The sequence below is a fragment of the Alosa alosa genome, chromosome 1 (genome assembly GCF_017589495.1).
Source record: "Alosa alosa isolate M-15738 ecotype Scorff River chromosome 1, AALO_Geno_1.1, whole genome shotgun sequence".
Taxonomy (NCBI): Eukaryota; Metazoa; Chordata; class Actinopteri; order Clupeiformes; family Clupeidae; genus Alosa; species Alosa alosa.
This window is the reverse complement of record NC_063189.1, coordinates 47346972-47360408: the sequence shown is the minus strand read 5'-3', so window position 1 is coordinate 47360408 and position 13437 is coordinate 47346972. Positions and strand designations below refer to the sequence as shown.

At 42.3% G+C, this 13437-nt stretch overlaps 1 pseudogene; it reads left to right on the top strand.

The window, feature by feature from the left end:
- The first annotated feature begins 2638 nt into the window (after window positions 1–2638).
- On the top strand, window positions 2639–4515 carry LOC125293049 (annotated as a pseudogene).
- The last annotated feature ends 8922 nt before the right edge of the window (window positions 4516–13437 follow it).

The window sequence follows — 13437 nt, the reverse complement described above, 5'->3', positions numbered from 1 at the left end:
TAATTCTGAAATGGCAGCAAGAGCTAGAGGTATCAATTAATTGTAATAAATAGGTCACTTTTGATGGTTATATATACTGAAGAATAAGATTCAGCCCTTCAGATGATTTTAGACAGAATTTAGGTTAGAATCTTAATTTTCACACAGCACAGCTCAGGTTTAAAAACAGAGGTCTAACAGCACAGCTAAGTTTCACAGATGTCACAGCACAGGTATGATTCAAATGTATGCATGCTTATATAGTTGTCGGCATAGTCCTCCTGCAACAATATAATACTCAGAATGTCTCAGTGTAGATCTCAGATCTACGTCTCAGTATAGTTCAAAGGTATGTGCAGATATGTTGATATATGGACACATGTTTTTAGGAATTAATGTTAGTGTTAATGTCAGCGATGTATGGTTGGCAGGATGTGCACACAGACAGGCACACACGTAATGTAATACACGGTCATCACCACACTGGTCTGGTCTGGTTCCTAAAAGACAAAAGCAAACAAGTTATAGAGTTATACCAAAAACAAGGAATGTGTACAATTGTTCAATACAACTTAGATATTTAAGTGAGGTTGTTGTACCATAAATCTGTAATGGTAGTTCAATATACTAGCCTATAGTATTTCACTGCAAACAAAGCAACTTTTTGTGTTTTATTCATTTCTGTTTAAGGATAGTTGATAGCCAAACAGTTTAAAGTAAACAGCTTAAAACACTTTGTAGGCAAAGGGTGTGTTGTTGCTGTTGATAATCATAAACTAAGTCTTAAGGATGGACCATTCTGATATTAAGTATCTTGATGACCAACTACACTATAGCTTACAGCTTGCTAGGTCTGTCATCCACATTTTTTCTACAGATTACGATGTAGGCCTACTCTAGGATGTAGCCTACTACAACTGGGAAGCTTTAATTTATAGGCCAGAATAATGCAGAAATGAGTAGCCTAGGCCAAGTAAACATACTCTGTAGCTATGTAGTGTGTTTTAACAATACTTTGGTCATATGGTCCATTTCCAAACAGTAAGGTTTTCATCAGGTCCCTTTCCACAGGTTATCAAGAGCCAGATAGTATCCGTACCATATGATAACAATGCTACAATGGTTACATTGCAATGGTTGCTATGTTGGTTGCTAGGTAGGCCGTGGTTTAATATGTTTGACTGGAGGCAAAGTTGATGTCAAGTGACAGTTGGAATGGCTGAACAGTTAAAAAGTTGAGTAGTTTAAAGGGTTCAATCAAAGATTCTATAGTTAACTAAGATGAATCATAAGACGATTCACCAATGGAACGAAATGGCACTAGTTCCGGACTCCTAAATAGGCGTGTCAAAACATAAACTTTTCTCTGAATAAGCAATAATAACATATAAATATAATTTTGTATACTATTTTACAGTCATTTCTTTGTGTGTGATGCCAATGAAACACTCTTTCGGACACGGAATGAATCATTTGATTTTGTCCCGTTAACCGAGCTAGCTAACGTTAGCACAGTAAACAGAAAGTGAATGGGAATGTTCGCTAGCTAGCTAGCAGCTTAGGACTTTGGTTAAACTTATATATTGTTGCAAACAAACCTGAAATAACATACATTCAGCAACGTTGTGGTAGTCTACTAGTTCTAGCAAAAAATATTTTTCCGTTGTGGTAGTCTACTAGTTCTAGCAAAAAATAGATTTCCTGCATTAAGTAACTATAAATGATATATGCTGTATTCTTTCAGAGAAAAATAAGGAGAAAAAAGGAGAATTTATTCCTCCTTTGGTGCCCACTCTCTATTGTAATATCTTCCACCTTAAATGGTATGGAAAAGTCCCAGTACAATTCCACAACAACAAGCAAATAAGTGGTTTGCTGTCCAAACGATATCCAACCAGTACAGTCAATCTGATAAGCCCCTTTCAAAATCCTTCCTCTTGTTACTTTCCTCAAGAAGGTTATGTTTTCAGGTCTATTGTTTTATAAGCAGGATTGCACAAAACAACTTTTTTTAAAGACCATTTAATGTATCTCCTAAACGGGTTAATGTCTATGTTGCTTGAAATGTAATCTGGAAAGCTGTTAAACTAAAATAACATGGAGGAGATTGATGTACAAATATCTTTTAATGATAAGGTTGCTGTAAATTCCACAGACATTAGTTGTGTTTAATCATTGACTGTGGCATCATTTATCACGTCACTGATCTGTGTCTGTAACATCACAACCTTTATCCTCGCGTGAGTGAGAAGGCCTAACTTACAATGATAAACAAACTCCTCTTAGGCAATCCTGTCATTTGCCAAAAGGGGAGGAATAAAAGCTGTGATATTTGAGAGAACTTTTACTGATAATTCATTATAATTCAGAAGGAATTGGAGGAGGTGGACAAGAGAACAGCTATGGGCTTGATTCTGCCAGTTTTGCTGACTCAACCCCAAAAGCATCGTTCCCGCTTTGATTTGCGTCATATGTTACGTAAGAACTTCAACTGAAAGGGTTAATGCAGCATGGAAATATTTCTGCCTATAAGTCATCTGATGATTTGATTGTAACACTAGTGTTTCTGTTCTAAAGGGGAGGAGCACATGCTCTGCTGCGTGTTCAGAGGATTTTTAACAAGAGGTCATTTACTGTAGCTCAGAGATTAAGCGAGAGAACAGCTATGGGCCTGATTGTGCCAGTTTTGTTTGCTCTGCTACTCTCTGTTCTAGGTGGATTATACCTCCTGGGAGCTTTCCGTCGACATCGTCCCGGTGAGCCTCCCCTCGATAAAGGCCCTCTGCCATGGCTGGGACATGTTCTTGAATTCAGAAGAGATACCGCAAAGTTTTTAGAGCGCATGAAAGGAAAACATGGAGATATCTTTACAGTGCTGCTCGGTGGTTTATATTTCACATTCATCATGGACCCTTTGTCATTTGGATCAGTGGTGAAGGAGGCCAGAGCCAAACTGGATTTCAATGAGTTTGCCAAACATCTTGTTCAAAGGGTTTTTGGATATTATACCCCTGAAAGTGGGCACAAGGACTTCCAAAAGTACAACAACAAGCATCTTATGGGTGACGGGCTAGTTGTAATGACTGAAGCCATGATGAGCAACCTTCAGAATCTCATGCTGCACAGTATTGGTTCACGAGACCATCAAAATGGCTGGCAGGAAGATGGGCTGTTCAAATACAGCTACAACATTGTTTTTCGAGCTGGATATCTGGCATTGTTTGGTAATAAGACACCCACACAGCCAGAGGGGCTGGAGAAAGCCAAGGAGGCAGATCGTCTAGAGTCAGATGAACTGTTTCATGAGTTCCGTAAGTATGACCAGCTGTTCCCTAATCTGGCATATGGCGTCCTTGCCCCCAGTGAGAAGATGGAGGCAGAGCGTTTGAAGAGACTATTCTGGAATATGCTGTCAGTACAGAAAGTGAGTACCAGAGACAACATCAGTGGTTGGGTCCTGGATCAGCAGCAAGTAAGAGCTGAACGTGGAATGGAAGAAAGCATGCAAGACCGATTTATGTTCCTGCTCCTTTGGGCGTCACAGGGAAACACTGGCCCCTCTGCCTTCTGGCTGCTCCTCTTTCTCATGAAGCATCCTGAAGCCATGAAGGCGGTGCGAGCTGAGTTGGAGCAGGTACTGCGGGAGACAGGACAGGAAGTGAAGCGTGGAGGACCCCTCATTGACCTGACCAGGGACATGCTCCTGAAGACGCCGGTCCTAGACAGCACTGTGGAGGAGACCTTATGCTTAACAGCTGCACCTGTCCTCACCAAGGCTGTACTGCAAGACATGGCCTTGAAGATGGCTGATGGTGGTGGAGTATAGCATCCGGAAGGGAGACAGAGTGGCTCTTTTCCCCTATACAGCTGTGCATATGGATCCAGAGGTTCACCCTGATCCAGCTACTTTCAAATATGACCGTTTCCTGGCTTCAGATGGTGTGAGAAAGACAGATTTCTACAAAAATGGCAGAAAGGTGAAATACTACACCATGCCCTGGGGAGCTGGTGTCACCATGTGTCCAGGGCGCTTTTTTGCCACCAATGAGCTGAAGCAGTTTATCTTCCTCATGCTCTCATATTTTGACTTTGAGTTGAAAGACCCTGATGAGAAGATGCCTGATATTGATGTAAGGCGCTGGGGCTTTGGATCAATGCAGCCCACCCGAGACATTTCTTTCAGATACAGGCTGAAATTCTGAGTTGTGCTTCTTATGATCAATTGTTGTCAGAAACCTTGTAACACAATAATATTAATTTTGTCTCTTAAGATCTGAATCCAACAAATTGTATATTATATATCTTTGTCTGAATTACATTCCCCAAACATTCCCTTCTGATACAGATACAGGCTGAAATTCTGACATCATGAAACTTTGTCTTAAGTTGTATGAAAACAATCTATGCAATTTCCAAGAACTAATCTACAGAAAATGTATATACTTTATTCATAGGGTTGAAGGCTCATAAAACCACAAGTATCAATGATACTGGTGGTTGTCATGTATTTGCTAATATCATTATGAATCATCACCATTGGTTTGATTAAAAAAAACAAAGCTAAATAAGTAAATACAATCTGCAATTATTTTTTTCTTGGAAATAAAAATAAATAATAAATGAAATTATATTTTTAAACCTTTACTGTTTTATTTGTAAAACATTTTTCTGGTTAAAGATAAGGGTGGCAAAGTTGGTAAATGCCTGCTATGATATGAAGAATAGATACTTTATTGATCCCCAAGGGGAAATTCAAGGTCTCAGTAGTATACAGACATCACACACACATTCACCAACAGCAGAAAAAAGTAGAAAAAAAAAAAAGTATACAATGTAAAAAACACAACTAAGCAATAAGGACAGTAGAAGATAAAGAATATACTAAAATACAAATTATACTAAATAACACAATATAAATCAATTCTAAAACAGTATCCACATAGTGGGTGATTAATCAAGAGGCGCTTGCAATGACTGAGGCATGGACTGAGGCATGGACTGTGATTCACTGTGCATTGTAAGGTAAGGTGCTCTGTGTCAGCAATGCAAGGGCCAAACAGAGGAGCAGAGGATAGTTGCTATGACAATTATGTCATTAAAATGTCATCATTTCAAGGTCCTTGACCTTGTCCTTGAATTAGTGTGTGTGTTAGTGTGTCCTTGAGTTAGTGTGTTCTGCTCTATTAATATCTGACTGCAGGTACGCAGGTAACTTCTATATTCCATATTTGCTAAGCATTTGTAATTGCCCCCAATTTCCCCACCCACATTTATTTAGTTATTTACCGGTATATATATGTAACATAACATAACACAGAGAGCTTTTAAGTAACACATATTATGGGCAATTTCTAACACCCAAAAGGCTTGTATTGCAAAAACAAAAACATGGTTGGCACTGATAAAAGCTAACTAGCACCATGCTTTGAGGTAATTCCTTAAATGCTGCTTTTTCATTTTTCAGAGGTTTCATCCCAGATAACAAACCTACAATCCCATTAGTCCTTGAGCAAGGTGTACTACCCTAGAATGGAACTAATAGATATCCCAATTTTACCACAGCTGAATATTCACATTCAGTCAATAATATTTGTATTGCAAGTTTTCTGACATTTATACATGTGTAAATGAGCCATCATTACAGAAATATGCAATAATTTGCATACTTTTTTCAGTACAGAAACCGTAACACTCCATTAATCAAGATTTAAATCCTCAGTTCTAGTTTGTAATGAATTTTAGCCAAATCAAAATATTAATCTTCTCAACATCTGCATTTCCCTATAGTCTGACATTTCTACAGCATATACCAGACATCCCCACCACATTTGAAGATAAGATCAGATAAACTTTAATGTCCCAGGAGGGAAGTTAGTCTTGTCTGTAAAGTACATCATAGCTGCTTACAATATGACACAAACCAGTGCAACACAGAAAACAAAGAAAACAAATACAGAATATGCACAATTCTTTTTACAAAATCTGAGTAAAGACACGCTTAAACAGTTATATTTCACAGTCCCTCATACACAGAATAAATATTAATATTGTACATTTCCCTAGCACATCTAAAATTAGTAAAGGAAACTAGTTGTACCGCAAATCGATACACATATAACTGCTGCTCAGTCCTGCACATTCTCACTGCAAAAATAAATCACGCTTGTCAATTTGTCTCCATCTTCTACTCCATCCCCTACTCTTGCATTTTTTGTGTATGTAAATGAGTGTGTGCATGTATGCGTTTGCTTTTGTGTATCTGTGCTTCTCTGTGTGTGTGTTCGCTTGTGAGTGTGTGTGGGGGGTAATGGTGTGTGTGTGCGCGTGTCTGCTTGCATGCATGTGTGTGTGTGTGTTTTATGTGTCTCTCTCTGTGTGTGTGTTAATTCGCTTGTGAGTGGGTGTGTGGAAGTAATGGGGTGTGTGTGTGTGTTTATGTGTGTGTGTCTGCATGCCTGCATTTGTGTGTTTTTATGTGTTTGTGCGTATTTGTGTGTGTGTGTGTGTTTAAGTGTATGTGTGGGTGCGCGTGCATGTGTGGCCATGCGTGCATGTACGTGTTTTTGTGTACTTTGATACCTTTACTGTTTCATTTGTAAAACATTGTTTATGCTAAGGATAAGGGTAGCAAAGTTGGTAAATGCCTGCTATGACATGAAGAAGAAAAGTATATCTCTAATCAGCAATGCAAGGGCCAAACAGAGGAGCAGAGGATAGTTGCTATGACAATTAAATATATTTTGACATGAAAGTTTTTTCCAAAAAAGAAGGATGCTGGGCGACTAGACAGACCGGTAAGGAAAGCTGGCTCTGTCGTGGGAGCCGAACTGGAGTGCATCACTTCAATATCAGACAAAAGGACCCTGAACAAACTGATCAACATCTTGGACAATGAATGTCATCCACTCCACAGCACTACAAAGCAGAAGAGCTTGATCAGCTGGAGACTTCGCTCACTGTCATGCACAACTGACAGACTGAGGAAGTCATTTTTCCCCAGGGCCATCTAACTGTTCAATGCTTCACTTAAGGGTAGAGGAGAGATAGACTTCTCTGCATAGTCTGTCTGCCTCTCCTCCTTCTACATGTTTGAGTATGTACTGTCCACTAGCCCAGTGGTTTTCAAAGTGGGGGCCGCGAGGGGGTGTCAGGGGGGCCTCAGCCAGTTTTGAAGGAAAAATAAAAGCAAAAAATAAATACATTTGGAAAATTTAAAATATACCTATTACTATGAGGGTTGTTATACAATGCCATTATAACTAGATGTACCGCATAGCGTTACAAAATATGACCGCCGCTCAGTCCTGTACATCCGTTCCGCGAAAATAAATCACACTTCAATTTGTCTCCATATTTACTCCATCCCCCACTCTTGAAACTTTTGTGTATGCTTGTTTGGCATGCCTGAGTGTGTGCAAAAGCGGCTGCACAGAAAGTAGCCTACTGGTGCTGAAAAGGTGAATAGATTGTAGAATAGCCAAAGAAGATGTAGCATTGTTATAAAACCTTTAAAATCTCTAATCAATCACAAGTAGGGCAGTTCATCCATTGCAACTGGATTGATGAAAGGTCACTTACACCTGTAGGCTACATTGTATTTGGGAAAAGCAAAAGGTATCAGCATAATGTTATTTATTTATTTATTTTTTATGTATTTATAAACAAAAAACATCTCTGTCAGTTCCATGCCGTTTTCAACAGCTATCAAAAACAAAGGTCATTTTTGGATGGATGGATTTTTTGTGAATGTTTCTTCTTCTACATAAGATTTTAGTAATCTTTAGTTCATGTAATACTTTATTGTCAATGCACAAATTAAGTAACAGTAGTCTGAAACGTTATTGTTAATGCACAAATTAAGTAACAGTAGTCTGAAACGAAATGCTGTTTTACATCTAACCAGTGGTGCAAATAACTGACATGTCCAAATGGGCCTTGATGAAATGCGTCGCTAGACTGTTCATACACATTTTAACGGGCCAAAGTTGAAGAGCTTTTGTCCGTTATTGTTCGTGCAAATATAGGCTGATTCATGTTCCCTTGCATTGTGTAACTGAGGTCCATGGCTAGTCTGGCATTCATCAGACCAAGCTCAATCTTTTAAGAAATCAAAAAATAAATAGCGGGCAGATCAGGCTGGGTTCACCCAGCCTAGTCCATAGGCACCCGATATTGTTTAATTTTCCGATTGAGATATACACGCTCTGGCTATTCTAAATGCAAAAATGCATCAGGGAGTTATGACAAAACTGTAACTAACAAACTAGATCCTACTAGAAAGCTGTTAGCTTCCCTAAGCTACAGGTAGGATTATAAGGTAGGCCTATTTACAACATAAATTGTCAATAGGCTATGCTGGCTTACACAAATAAAATCTCCTTTGAAACCAATGGCTTACGCTTTACAGTATCAAGCGGACTTAAACTGCCATATCGCGGGGCGAAAAGTTGTAATAACATTCACGCAGCTCCATGAGTCAAGGAAAGCGCGGAATGAAGTAGCCACTTCTAAATGGGACCCACTACACAGTAGCTTAAGGTGTGTTGCTAAAGCAGCCATAATGAAATGAAGGTGTCATTGTTTGGATACTTCACACACACGTGCTTTTTAATTTCACAGACTACAACTACCAAGCTGGAATCAAAGCACATCGATTCCCCTCTCACACCCTGCACGCACTTAAAACAAAATAAACAGGCGCCTCAGTCTCACGATGTATAGGCAAAACTGTATCAGACCGGTGTAACGTTGGTAAATCTTCCATTGCACAGAATGATTTTGTAGCACGTGCAATAATAAATGACAATCGAAAGATACAAACAGTGCTGCTATCAATTTGCTTGGTATAACCGCATTTATAGTTTTCTACAAATGCAATCAATCAAATTGGCCTCCATCACTCAACCAACGCTAACGGTAACATTACCTAGGTCCTTATTGATATTACAAGATTAACGCACCTGCAGTAAAACCAAGCATGTCCGATAAACATCCTCAGATTTATTTCGGCTTCAAGAAGAAATGGGAATTACACTTCATGTGAACATCGTCCTATCCTTATTAGATGTTCGCTGTGGTAAATTACAGTCCTTGTAGGAAGCGTCCATTTTTTTTCCAACCCACTTTTAACTTCCAACAAAATGACGTCTCACTGCAACGATGCGCCATCTAGTGGACAAACGACTACTTATCGCCAATACTGAAAATGCAGCCATGATGATGATGATGAATATTTATTTTGGCTTTCTTTTAATCCTACTGAATTTGTAATTATGTATCGGCCGTTCTAATACCTAATAGTATGTGGGTGCCTGTGTGTGTGTGCATGTGTATATGTGTGCACCGCCATCTACAGGCCAATGAGTGTACAGTCACTAAATGTACACATAACCTAATTTTTTTAGACCCCCCCATGGATGAAATTGTACGAAACTTGGCATACCCCCAGAGAATGCCAGGTCAATCATACACATAAAATTTGGTGCAGTTCTGAACATCTTAACTGAAGATAGGGGCGATTAAAGCAGAATAATATTGCATTTTAATTTTTTACCGGGGGGGGGGAGGGGGTGCAAATCACAAATGAGTGATTATGGGCCAGGTTGATGTGGGCCCTTGAGACCAACATACCATAAAAGATTCTTCATCCTCAGTGCCACGGTTCAGGTAGTTATTTAGGAAAAACTGTTTTTTTTTGCGGTTCGGGGGGCCCAGCAGGGGTGGTAACAAAAGTTTTCCGTAAAAGTCTAGTGGGGCTACATACCCACCAAATTTCATGTACCCTGGTGGTTCGGTGTCCCGGGTATCGTTGACCAAAAATTCAGGAAGTAGATGACGGGAAAAATTCTTGAATTGTGTGCATGTGTGCGTGTATGTGCGTAAGTATGTAAGTTTATGTTTATGTGTGTGGGTGTGTGTGTGTGTGTATGTGCGTGCTTGTGTGTTTGCCTGCGTATGTGTGTTTGTGCATGTGCATGCATGCGTACATATGTCTACTGTGTGTCATACGTATGATTACTGTAAATGTATGTGTGTGCGTGTGTATCTGTTTATGCACATGTGTACACATGGAATGGGTTAACATGACCCCTGGAGGCAAACATACGGAAAAAATTGGTCATCCTAGGCCCTACGGTTCTCAAGATATTCACAGAAAACTATGTCTGCTCTACCCTCCTTTCGGGGGGTCCAGTCCAGCGGGGGGGCTACAGATGAAAACGAAAAACAATGGTTCCATGCTATCCATGTGGGGCTACATGCCCACCAAGTTTTGTGTACCCCGGTCTTTCAGTGACTGACTAAATCTGAGTAAACCTATATGACTGCCGCTTCGCTGCGCGGTGGTCATAATAACTCATTAGAACCACTTAATTAAAGGGGTCATAGAATGCAAAACCGAGTTTACTTTGTCGTAGATGAATAGTGATAGTTCAGTGATAATTCTTTCCAAGATGGCGGCGCGCATTAACACGCAGGCGACCTCTCTGTCCCAACCGCACGGTGTTTTGTTCGCTTAAAAGTGTTTGTCGAAAAGTTTTACGCGGTTCGCCTCTGCCTTACTACGCCGCACTACAAGTACAGCAGGCAGTTTTAATTGACATCTGCAAAAGCAAGTTTTGCAGCCGTTCTGGACTTTGCAACAGAGACGCTTAAAGGAACTCGGACTACTACCCGCCTGCAACAACACCGACTCGCCTGCTACTCCTCCCCCGAAAGAAAGCGCCGGAAGCGGTGTGCGAGGAAGCAGAAGAGGGGCAAAGCTGAGGCGTCCGGCCAGGCTAGCGGCCAGCCTAACTCGCCCAGCCATACCGCCCATTCTCCTGGCAAATGTAACGATCACTGGACAACAAAATGGATCACATACGACTGCTGAGATCAACGAACCGACAGTAAGTAACTGCTGTGTGCTCGTCTTCACTGAGACTTGGTTAAATGACAACATTCCGACTCTGCTGTACAACTGGAGCAGCTAGCATGCTATCGAGCAGACAGGGCCATTGTAAAGGGAGGTAAATCACGAGGAGGAGGAATCTGTGTTTACATCCGTGACTTTAATGGTGCCGGACACTGTAGTAGTATGCAAACACTGCTCACCACTGGCAGAGTTTATGATCATAAAGTGCCGCCCTTTTACCTGCCAAGGGAAATTACTGCGATTCTGCTAGTCGCAGTATACATCCCGCTACCACCAACAACAACAGCGATAAGAACGCGGCTCTTAGTGAACTGTACCAGGCTGTCAGTGAACAACAGACGGCACACCCAGACGGTTTCACCATCTTCACTGGAGATTTTAACCATGCTGATCTCAAAACTGTCCTTCCAAAGCTACACCAGCATGTTGATTTTCCAACAAGAGGAGATAACATCCTGGACTTGGTCTACACTACACACAAAGGGGCATACAAAGCCACCCCCCTCCCCCACATTGGACTTTCAGACCATATCACTGTTATGCTAATGCCCGCATACAGACAAAGGGTAAAAGCGAACAAACTGGTTCGTAAGCAGGTAAAAGTGTGGCCTGAGGGAGCCTCCGATGCTCTTCAAGACTGCTTTGACACAACAGACTGGGAAATGTTTAAGCAGGCAGCCACTTACAACAACCGGACAGACATAGAGGAGTATACAGACACTGTAACCTCTTACATCACCAAGTGCATCGATGATGTGACCCACACAAAGACATCATCACTCGGGCTAACTGGAAGCCATGGCTAACAGGAGATGTCCTCAGGCTGCTGAGGGCCAGAGACAAAGCCTACAGAGCTGGGGATGAAGCTGGCATGAAAACAGCGAGAGCCAACCTGTCCCGTGGCATCAAGGAAGCAAAAAGGAATACACTCACAAGATAACCACCCACTTCAAAGACAGCAGGAACGCACAAAGCCTATGGCAGGGCATTCAGGCCCTCACGGACTACAAGCCCCGCCACAGAGCTGTGAGAGCAACATCCCTCTGCTCAACAACCTGAACCGCTTCTTTGCTCGCTTTGAAGCACAAAACAGCACCTGCCCACAGAAGACCCATCCCCCCTCTACATGAGCAGCCCCTGTGCCTCTCTGCCGACAGCGTGAAGAGGACACTTGCTGCTATCAACACCCGTGAAGGCAACAGGTCCAGACAACATCCCAGGTCGCGGCGCTGAAGGACTGCGCAGGGGAGCTTAAGGATGTCTTCACAGACATCTTTAACACTTCCCTGAAGCAAGCCATCGTCCCATCATGTTTCAAAGCTGCCACCATCATACCTGTGCCGAAGAAAACTGCTCCATCCTGCTTCAATGACTACCGCCCTGTGGCACTGACACCCATCATCATGAAGTGCTTTGAGCGGCTTGTCATGTCACATATCAAAGCCATTCTCCCCCCCCACCCTGGACCCCTTCCAGTTTGCATACCGAGCCAAGCGGTCTACAGAGGATGCAATCTGCTCTGCCCTCCACCCAGCCCTCACCCACCTGGAAAAAAGAGACTCATATGTGAGATTGCTGTTTATAGACTTCAGTTCTGCATTCAACACCATAATACCACAACAACTCATCTGCAAACTTGACAAACTGGGACTCAGTACCTACCTCTGCAACTGGCTACTGGACTTCCTCTGTCAGAGGCCCCAAGTAGTAACGTGTTGGCAACAATACCTCAAGCAGCATCACACTGAGCACAGGGGCCCCCAAGGCTGCGTGCTCAGTCCGCTGCTCTTCACCCTGCTGACGCATGACTGCACTGCAACCTACAGCAACAATCACATAGTGAAATTTGCTGACGACACAACTCTGGTGGGTCTCATCACTAAGGGCGACGAGACTCAATACAGGTTGGAGGTCGACCATCTGACCACGTGGTGCAGGGACAACAACCTCCTGCTGAACGTCAGCAAGACCAAAGAGATTGTTGTTGACTTCCGGAGAGGTCACACCCAACACCTGCCACTGACCATCGACGGTGCTGTGGTGGAGAGAGCGAGCAGCACCAAATTCCTGGGGTGCACATCAGTGAAGACCTCTCCTGGACCACCAACACTGCATCACTGGCTTAAGAGAGCTCAGCGCCGCCTGTACTTCCTAAGGAAACTCAGGCGAGCAAGTGCTCCACCAGCCATCATGACCACATTCTACCGAGGCACCATTGAGAGCATCCTCTCCAGCTGTATCGCTGTGTGGGGCGGAAGCTGCACTGAATACAACAGGAAAGCCCTGCAGCATAGTGAACACAGCTGGAAGGATTATTGGTGCTTCACTCCCCCCTGAAGGACATTTACACCACCCACCTCACCCGCAAGGCGACCAAAATTGTGAGTGATGCAAGTCACCCCACTCACAATCTGTTTGATCTACTGCCCTCTGGGAAGAGGTACAGAAGCCTGCGCTCCCGCACTACCAGACTCACCAACAGCTTCATACACCAAGCTGTAAGGATGCTGAACTCTCTCCCCCCTCCACCCTCAGCTACATAA